Raw genomic sequence first — 11196 nt, 5'->3', positions numbered from 1 at the left:
CGGGTTTATGTAGCTTATTTTGGATGTAATTGTTTTCTTTTTCGATTTTAATAAAATATATGAGTTTTGAACACTTATTTTTAGTTTCCATTGTGTATGGATGTGAGTTTTTGATTGGGTACAAGTAAGGGGAGGTATGTCCCTTCATCGAGGTTACAATTTGCATTAAGGTTGCACTAGGGTTTAGGTTCAAGTTTAATTAAGATTAAAAATAGAATAAGGATTGTCATTACAACTAGGCTAAGTGTTAGGTTTAAGGCTAGGTTAGGATAGGGTTAAATAGGATTAGGTATCAATTAGGATTATAGAAGAAATATTTGACTTAGTGTTAGGATTAGGGTTATATTACGAATACAGTTTCAATAGCATTAGGGTTAATGTTAGATTAAGGTTAAGGTTAAGGCTAGGATTCAATTAGGATTAAGGTTAATGTTAGATTAGGATTCAATAAGGGAAAAGTATTTATTTATGATAAGGTTTGAGTTAGGGTTATGGCTGGGGTTTAATTTGGGCTATAGCTAAAATTAGAGTTAGGGTTAAATTGGGGTTAGTATTAATGTCAAGCCATGGTCTAAAAACATTTAGCAGTAGGGTTAAATTACGGTTAGATTCAATATTGGACTAGGGTTAAAGTTAGGGATAGAATAAGAATTAGAGATAGGATTTGGATTATGGTTAGATTAGGGTGAGGTTTCAATGGGTTAGGGCTAAGATTAAGGACAATGTTCAACTTCATTTGTAGCTTACTAAGTGTTAAAGTTAGGATTTATTTAAATTAAGATTAAAATATTCAATTAAGGTTATCAATAGATTTTAGTTATGGCTAGGGTTTAATTAGTGTTAAAGTTATGGCTATGGTTCAATTAAGTTAGGATTTAGTTAGCGTTCAAAAAGTGTTGATGTTATAGTTCAATTACAGTTAAGGTTAGAATTAGAATTAGAAATAAGAGCTTCAACTAGGGCTTTAAGATAAATATTTAACTTAGGGTTAAGGTCAAAATAAGGTTAGGATTAAGGTTTAATTATGATTATGGTTTGAATATTATTAGGGTTAATATTAGGTTAGTAAGGTTAGGGTTCAATAAGAGTTAGGGCTAGGGCTCAATTAGAGGTAGGGTAAATTATGGTTATAAGAAAAATATTTGAGTTGGGATTAATATATGGTTAGGGTTTAAATTGTTGGCATTGCATGAAGATTGCATTGATAAAGTGTAGTGTTGTCATTGATGTCAATAGCAACCAATAATGGAGATGTATTGCAACCAGTAGTGATGTTGTATTGCAAACCGGTATTATGCAAACCGGTAGTATTATTATTGAAGCTGGGTGATCAACTGGTAACCCTAACCCGTTGATAAGCAGAACCCTAACCGATGAAGCTTGGAGGATCGGTTGAGATGATCTATGATCGAATGGTAATCGGAGATGATTATGTCATGTATGCATGATGCACGTGATGAGTTTTGAAGTGGTTTTGGCACGTAGAGATAATCGTTTATCTTGGGAATGATCAATTTCTTAGCATGGAGTGACAAACGCGTGATGAGCTACAAGATCCAATGTGCGGTGATCCAGGAGTGATCCAGGAGCGGTCAAAGTTGTCTTGAAAGATGTGTAGTTGATTGCTATGTAATCTAACGGTTAAGATTGAATCGATATGTTTATAATCTCTATGAGTTCTTAGGTTTTGTGTTGTGTTACTGACCTATTGTATTTTTTTAAGGTCAATGAATTATTTGTAATTGTGTTGGCAAATTTGGTTAAGTGTGAGTTGTTGTTGCCGAACCAAAAGGTGTATCTGCAGAATGTTGTGAAGGCAGATAGGAGCATAAAAGGATCTAATTAAGCAAAGCAGTGCTATTACCAGATCAGTAAAGAACTTGTTGTTCTCTAACCATTACAATAGATAAATCCCCTAACTGGGTAAGCTTTGACAAGCTTCTTGTTGAAATCCTCTAACCAAGTAATCCATTAGCTTGGATTTGAAATCCTCCACCGAGGTTACCTCTAACAAGGTATTACCTTTAACAAGGTATTGCAGTCAATCCCTTAACCAGGTGATCCTTAACTGGATCTATTCCTAACAAGACATTTTTGTAAAGCTTCTAACAAGGCTTGGCTCTTAAAAGAGCAAACTTCAGAAGAGTTTAGAATACTTGTGGGTATTCATCCCCATCGTGGTTTTTCCCATTTGGGTTTCCACGTGAAAAACCATTGTGTCAAGTGGTGAATGATTTTGTGATTGTGTTTTTGATATGGTTAATATGTATACATGTTTAGATGACCGGAAGTGATCTGAAATGAGCTATTATTGATTTTAGTAAAGTGGTTTGATGTTTTGGTTAAATGGTATTTGAGTTTCAGATCTGTTACAATGTATCATTGATATTTTGGTCAACCAATAAAGCTTGACAATGCAGTTACAGTTTTTGATACAGAGTCTAAACCGGTTAAGTTTTGCAAGTTGTTTCTGAGTTTGAATTAAGTTTGGTGAAATTTTAGTATATTTTCTATCTACAGATTCACCCTGCCCCGCCCCCCCTTTCTCAGTAGTTGACCAGATCATTATAGTTTCATCATATTATCATAAATAGGATTAAGATTAGAGATTAATTATGGTTAGGGTTAATGTTAGATTGGGATTCAAATAGGTTTAGCATTAACAATCAATGAGGGTTAGATTTAATGTTAGATTAGGTTTAAGGTTAGGTTTAGAATTGAAATTAAACATAAGATTAGGGTTAGAGATGAATTAGCATTAGGATCAATGTTACATTAGGGTTTTAATAGGTTTAGTGTCTAGATTTAATTAGGGTTAGATTTAATATTAGATGAGGGTTAAGGTTATGGTTAGACTTAGAATTAGATATATGATTCGGGTTAGGTTTCAATAAATATCATATATATTAAACCTAACATTTATTCATAAGTAGATTTCCACAATCCATTAGTCTAAATCTGTGTATGCTTTTGGATTTGATTGTGTGAGTTTTTTTGCATCAACATTTCAGATCACACTCGATGATCCATCATCGGGATGATAGTAGAGAGCACAAAGTGTGATCCAAAACGTTGATGCAAAAAAACTCACACAATTGAATCTAGAAGCATACACGCAATTTTATTACAATCAGCTCTTTACAATTATTTATGAATGTTAAATATTTTTAAATTTGATATCTCTCGACATACTTTACTTAGATTTCTTAAAATATATGTATGCTAGTTAAGATAATATTATTATATATATGTTATTGAGACAATCTCATTTACATTAATTAATTTATATATATATATATAAACCATTCTCTCTTAAACTTTTATTTTTATTTTGAATAGCATCATATTTTTCTCTTACTTATTTTTTTTAATTACTTTAAAAAAAAAAAAATAGAACTCATTCATTAAAAAAAATAAGGATGGCTTAAATACTCCTAATAAAACATTGATACTATAATTTATATATATATAAACCATCCTCTCTTAAACTTTTTTTTTTATTTTGAGAACTTTTTTTTTTTACCATTATATATATATTTTTAATTACTATAAAAAAAATAGCACTCATTCATTAAAAAAAATATAGTGGTAATAAAACATCACATACGATATAAATAGAACTCATTCATTTAAAAAACAAAGGATGGCTTAAATACTCGTAATAAAACATCACATGCTATAGTAAAATGCTTTGGAATCGCCCACCGTGGGGCTCGAACCCACGACCACAAGGTTAAGAGCCTTGCGCTCTACCAACTGAGCTAGACGGGCCATGTATATTGGTTTTATTTACTTCTATTCAATGATTTCTCTATAATTTAAATACCCATAACTAAACAGGTCGGTCCTCTCGTAAGCCCATTCTTTATCATCTAACTTAATTGTGTAGTTCCAATTTCAAAACCCTTTCCCCATAATTCTTCTTTTAAAAACTCCTCAATTCATTTCTGAAATCTGTTTTTATTTAGCAGAGAAGTAGACGTTTGTTATCTCTGCTAAAACTTGCAGTGAATTATTATTCTCTTTCACAACCAACATATTATTGTTGTTCTGTTTATATGTTTTCAAATTTAGTGCTTTCGCTGGAAATATCAAACCTGCAATTAAACAGGTCTTCTCGATTTGGAGACGGTTTTAAATGATAAGGTTGACATGTCTCGAGGGTAAGTGGAATGTTGGAACAAGACGTGACAATGATTCTACTTTATTAAAAGTGCTCAGTATCAAAAGTAGCAGCTATTTTGTCAGCTAGATAGACACTGCCCAAGAAGGAATGATAATAAGAGTCTTCTATACGCATTAAGTGTCTATAGTACATAAAGCATTACCTCAATTATCTAAGAGCATCTAAAAATGTGTTATTTCAAGTGGAATTTTTTTTGGCTTGCATCTACATCTACATAAGCATGTTAGAACAAATCAAACCCTTAGTACAAAGCGAGAAATTAGTATTAATAACATTTGGAAAATAAAGTAGAATCATTGTCCTTTCATATGCTGAAAAGAATTTTCACCCTAAAAACATGTCAAATATAGGTATATTTGGAGGGAATTTTGAACCAATCCCCCAACAAAATTGCATTCCATGATAATGGCTCAATTTAAAAGGGTCTAAAAAAGTCATGAATCCAAGTCCAAGAGGCACAAGCTCTATAACAAAACAAGAAGAGGTGTTTGAGATTTTCCTAATGACCAAAAAATTTAGTTATTGATGATCCAACTAAAGGGCCTTGGAAAATAATAATCATGCAAAAAAGCAAGCTTTGGCTTTAGAATGGCCAACCAAATAGTTTGAAACCTATCTTGCCAAGTGCTCAAAAATAGTTATAACAACCATGTCTAGTTTAAAATAGGCCCCATAGACAAATGTAGAGTGAGCCAAGAATAGCCCTTATATGTCTTGTAATTATGAAATGGTGTATCAAGATATTGTTTCCAATCTTCCCACCAAGGATTGAAATAACAAACCCCAATATTGTGAGTTGTATTTGATGGCCCAAAATTGATAATGACTTGGAAAGTTTCAAGGGCCTAGTTGACAATTGAAAGTTAACTTTGGCTTTAGGTCAAATAAGAAAACTCCCAATCTTTCTAGAAAAAGATAAGGAAGAGTCTTGATTCCCACCTACAAAAATCTTAATGCATGGACTCATGGTCCTATCTAGAGGACTATCTTAATAAGAGATAACAAGAGACTGCCATATATATTGTTGATTAATAAAAATCCTAGTGCAAAATTCATTTACATTCAAATCTTAGAGTTTTATCACTTCTCAGACCCTCAAAAATATTTTCATCACAAAAGTACCTAATTAAAGACAAGCTCCTATATCATAAGAAGCGTGTGATGGTCAATCCCCTCCCAAGCTTGACTCTCACAAGTAACACCTACACATATGCAACGACACACCAATATTTCTCATGCTTAATTTCCTTTAAGAGCTTGGATAATCCAATTGAAACAAAAGGCTAATAATTTTCATTTATAGAAATCAAACTCAAGCCTACACAGTTATGTGGGAGATAATAAAACTCCTAATCCATACAATTGAAACCTCTATGATTTTTAGAGGAGGCCCAAAGAAAATCCCTAAGAAGCTTTCCAAGTTTCTAGTAGGGATTTTTATAAGAAACCCAGGAAGAAGAGTAGTAAATATAAGTAGCCACCAAGATCTTTGAGCACACTTAGAATTTTCCTATTAGATAAAGGCTTAGAAATTTAGTAAGCCAACTTCTTTTCAATTCTAAAGATAATAGTCTACCATAGAGTAGATAAGGAGACTTGAAAGGTAAAAGGAATGCCCAAGAATCTAAAAATTTATCCATACTTAATCCATATCCACCTAGAAGTGTCAAGTCAAGGAAGCTTAGGTGAGAAAGATTGCATATAGCATTAATTTTGTCCATTCAATGTTGGAACCCAATACTTACAAAAAAAATCTAGGCAATATAAGGCTTCTTTGATGTTACCTAAACATCTTCTACAAGAGTAAGAAAAGATTCATTAACAAAATCCATTCACTAATTGAGCTAAGGATCGGTCAAAAAAATGGCTTTGATCAAATTTTGGGAAAAAAAATTGGCTAAAAGATATCCAAAGCCTTTGATGACAAGCACATAGAGAGCAAGGGCTAAAGAACATCCTTAATGGATTAGCCTAGAAATCCTAAAGTTGTTTGGTTAATGGTCATTAAAAGTGAATCAAGAAAAGACATATAAAAAAGGCATGTGAATAGATTGCACATAATGAGGGCCACCTTAAAATATTTAAGCATGGCAAGGATAAAAATCCACTCACTATCATCATAGGGTTTAGCAAATTCAATCTTGAAGAATGTATCTTTCTATCGCAATCTCCAATCTTATTTCATGCCTTCCCAAACTATAATAGTATTGTCCAAACTAAAAGAAAGTAAGATACATGAAAATACATCCTATGCTTAAAATATTTACCAAAGTGTTGTACAATTTTAATTTTTTAACAATTATAGAAAGAAGAAACACATATAAATAAAAAATATAACATAAAACAAGTATACACAAAGAAAACCCTTTCAAGATAAAAAAAAAAATCTCACACTCCAAAGTGACCCAATGTTTATTTGGCTATAAATATACTTGCAATACACTTGTAGAACAAGTCTTCATAGGAGTATCGTTAACTAGAGATTTGGAGGAATTTTAACACTTTGATAATATCTACAAAACTCTTCACACAACCTCTATCTCAAGCACCTAATATAGAGATGGTATTCTAAAAAAACCCAAAAAGTGATGCCCAAATCCTTAGCTTAGAAATCCAACACCCAAATTTTAAGATGAGTCCATGGGCTAAAAATAGCATATTACTTACACCTATCATAACATGTCATTATAATATACTCACCAAACTGGGAATTCCATTTCAGTTTCGTTAACTCTGACCAAAGATTTCTTATGATATTTCATAATATGTATCATAAATTATTCAACAAGTGTAGTTCTCCTTATAATTATTTTATATGTCCAACATGTTTTTTATATTTCATATGCAAAAGGCTCAACTTTCAAAGGTTGTAACTTTTTTTATATTCAACGTTGATTGGGCCCTTTTGTAAATTGTATAGCTCAAGGATACCTATATAATGGACACCCCCAAAAGTGGTCTCAAACAAGTTCAAACCAGATATACACCTCTGCAAGGTGGCACTCAAACTCTAGATGAGATCAAGTTGAAGGAGACTAATGCGAAGGATACAACTATAATTTTTAGTTGTATAAGTGATTTAGTGTTTGGAAGGGTAAAAGAATTGAAGGAAGAAAAAGTTGTATGGGATTGTGTTTGGCATATGAAGGAGATCCAAAAGACAAAGAAGGAAGGGAAAAAGAATCTAAAGAAAAGGTATGAGTATCTGAGAATGCTAGAATATGAAAGTGTTGAGAACTATATTCATAGATTAATTGATCTTGCTAATGGCATTAGAGTTGTTGATGGACATTTGAAAGAACATGATATTTTTCATTAGATTTTGCTAACTTTGCCTAAATCCTACAAGCCACAAAGATGTGTTATACAAGAGAGCAATTATCTGAGTGAGTATACCATTGATCAGTTTATTGGTACTTTAGTATCCTATGAGATTCAGAAATGGAGGAAGAGAAAAGAGAAAAGAAAGAAGCAGCATTTAATGTTTCAAGGCATGATGATCCAAAATGCAATGGAGATCTAGATGAAGCTGAAGCAATTTTTTTAAGAAGATTGCAGTGAGGCACTGGAAAATACAAATGTAAGCTACCTCTGAAATATTTTTCTTGGGGTAGAATTAGACATTATGCTTCTAATTGTACTTATAGAGAAGACTATAAGAGACCTATTGATGATGAGAAGAAAAATAAGTTTAAGAGACGCAACTTTAATAGAAGAGAGAAGAAGGGATTATGTTCTATTGAGGAGCATACATCAGAAGATGAAGTTGATGATGATTCAAAAGAAGAATCCCTAATTCTGCCAATTGAAGATAAGGAGGATGCTTTGAAGATACTGAAAGAAGAGAGAATGGTTAAGACTGCATTACATAGTAGATAGAATCAAGTACATGGATTATAGACTTCGAATGTTTAAATCATATGAATGGTGATAAAGACGGGTTTATTAATCTCAAGAAGTATTACGGAGGATCAATGAAGTGTTTCAATTGATGAGCATAAAATTGATGATGTTTATTATGTTGAAGGATTAAGACATAGTTTGTTAAGTGTTATTCATATGTGTAGAAAATGATATGAAGTGTTGTTTAGTAACACTAGATGTGTGATAAAAAAAGAGAAGACTAGTAAGAAAGTTGCAAAAGGAGTTAGAACAGGTGGAAATGTATGCTATATCAAGGATAGAAAGGAGAATAAGTGCTTGCTAGCACAGAAGGTGGAGATTGTTCCAGCCATTCCACAGAAGAAAAGTGACCGAGAAGAAAGCAAAGAGAAGGAAACAAATGATGATGATGATGATGATGATGAAGAAGAAGAAGAGGAGGAGAACTCAAAGAAAGTTCCTACTAAGCATGTTTAGAAGCATCATTCCAAAAATCAAATAATTAGAGACAAGACAAAAGGTTTTCAAACAAGAAGGAAGATTGTAAAAGCTCAAGAATAAGCTAATTACTATTTTCTATCTATGACAGAGTTGAAGACTTATGAGGAAGCAAGTAAAGATTAAAGTTAGGTAAAAGCAATGGAAGAAGAAATAAATTAGATCTAGAAGAACAAGACATGGGAGCTAGTACCTAGACCGGTGAACAAGAATGTAATAGGAACTAAGTGGGTATTCAAGAATAAGTTTAATTAGCAAGGATAGGTGACAAGTAATAAAGCAAGACTAGTATGTAAAGGATATTCTCAAGTGGAAGGCGTAGACTTTGAAAAAACTTTTTCTCTGATAGCAAGGATGGAAGCTATTCGTATGTTTCTTGCAGTTTATTCTTACAAGAACTTTAAAATTTATCAAATGGATGTCAAAACAAAAATTTTGAATGGAGATCTAGAAGAAGTTTACACTGAGCAACCGGATGGTTTCAAACTAATAGAAGATCTAGATATAGTATGTAGACTGAAGAAAACCTTGTATCATCTCAAACAAGCACCGAGGGTCTGGTATGCGAAATTAGACAGGTATTTGATTCAATAGAATTTCATGAAAGGTACACCAAACGGTAATCTTTATTTTAAGATTGATGGAGACAAGTTGTTAATTGTTATAGTTATGTTGATGACATTATATTTGAAGGAGATGATAGTTTATGTAAAGAATTTGCTCAAGAGATGCAGAAAGAATTTGAAATGTCAATAATTGGTGAATTATCTTTCTTACTTGGGTTGCAAGTTATTCAATCAAAAAATGGATTTTTTCTCTCAAAACAAATATGTGAAGGAAATGTTAAAGAAGTTTGGTTTTGATGATTGCAAACTAGTTACATCTTCTTTAATCATTGGATGCAAGTTAAGAAAAAATGATGAGTCTTTCAAAAGTTGAATAGAAGAAATACAGGTTGATGATTGGTGGATTATTGTATTTGACTGCATCCAGGCCATATATCATGTAGGTTATTTGTCTGGTAGCTAGATTTCAAGCAAATCTGAAGGTGACACATGAGCAAGATATAAAGAGAATTTTTGGATATTTGAAAGGTATTATGGATTATGGACTTTGGTGTAAAAAAAAGGTGGATATTTTATGTTGAAAGCATATACTGATGTGAATTGGGAAGAAAGTGTTAATGACTAGAATAGTACTAGTGGTGGTGCATTCTTTTTAGGGGACAAATTGGTCTCCTACTTTAGTAAGAAACAAGATTTAGTTTCCCTATCTACCATTGAAGTAGAATATATTGCAGAAGTTTCTTGTTGTACTCAAGTAATGTGGATGAGACAAACTCTTAAGGATATCAAGGTAACATATGATGAAGAAAGTTATATTATGTGTGACAACATAGGTGCAATAAACATTTCAAAGAATCTAGCTATGCATTCAAGAAAAGGGATATTTCAATCAAACATCACTACTTAAGGGAGAAAGTTGTTGAGAAGGAAGTTAGATCGGAATACATTTCTACGAATGAGAAGGTTACAAACATTTTCACGAAGGCATTGGAAAAGGATACATTTGAGTTTATTTGGGAGAAACTTGGGGTTACTGCTCGTCCTTCTTGTAGCTAGGTGCATTATGTGGATCCATCTATCCAGGGGGTGCTTTCATGACTATTTCATGTGTTGGATTGATGTTGTGGTTGCTCTCAAGGGGAGTAGTGGTGTGTGCAATGTTGTTGTGACCTTTGTCCTTGATGGAAAAGGGGGAGAGATTGAGCAAGTTTGATCTTTGGGGGAGAGATTGAGTAATTTTTGGCAAAAGAGAAAGATTAAGCAGAGACTATGTTGCATATTCTGATATGTGGAGAATTTGTGTAGATTTAGTTTGTGGAGAGATATTGAGTAGTATTTGAGTATGGTCAAGTTTTATCAAGTGTTTCCATCAAATGACAAAGGGGGAGATTTTTAGAAGTATGTGTTGATGTGGTTGTCATTGATGTCAAACTTGTTGTTCCAAAATGGTATTGGTCTGAAATGGTTGTGGTGTTGAGATATCTTGTTGTGTTCATTGTTTGTTCTAGAAGTGTTTGGTTCCAGAAAGTGTTGTTGATGTTCTTTATAATATGGTTTGTTGGATATAGTTTTGGTATCATGGATATGATTATTCTGTGGTCTGGAAATATCTTTGTGTTCTCCAGGTTTTGTAGAAGTGTTAGTTGTTGGTTGTGATATTCTATGTTTGACCTATCCTTAGGTCTAAATATGAGTTGTGACAGAATATTTGGGGTCTCACCATAGCATTTAGAGATCTAGATTTGAGTTGCTTGCATTGGAGAATATGTTTTGGTCATTAATTTCTTATATGGATGCGTAGCGTGTGGATATATTGCTGGTTATGTTCTGGTGATTACATATCGTTGAATTGATCTTTGGGATCTATGTCTTTTGGTCCTTTATTTCTCCTTGAGTGGATCGACGTGTTTATTTTTGGTCCATAAGGTATATTTTGTTTTAGGCTAACTTGAGTCAAGCTTTGATGATCTATCTTGTATATAAGGATGTGTATGATTGAGTTGTGTGTGTGAAGAGTAAGAGAGAAGAGTGTAGATGAGAAGATAATCAGTGAGGTTCTGTAAA

At 32.7% G+C, this 11196-nt stretch overlaps 1 non-coding gene across 1 annotated transcript; it reads right to left on the bottom strand.

The window, feature by feature from the left end:
* Positions 1-3698: 3698 nt before the first annotated feature.
* Positions 3699-3771, bottom strand: TRNAK-CUU (transfer RNA lysine (anticodon CUU)). Its single transcript has one exon. It is a non-coding gene; the product is annotated as a tRNA-Lys (tRNA).
* Positions 3772-11196: the final 7425 nt, after the last annotated feature.

This window comes from Cryptomeria japonica, chromosome 5 (genome assembly GCF_030272615.1).
Source record: "Cryptomeria japonica chromosome 5, Sugi_1.0, whole genome shotgun sequence".
Taxonomy (NCBI): domain Eukaryota; kingdom Viridiplantae; phylum Streptophyta; class Pinopsida; order Cupressales; family Cupressaceae; genus Cryptomeria; species Cryptomeria japonica.
This window is presented reverse-complemented; position numbering and strand designations above follow the sequence as displayed.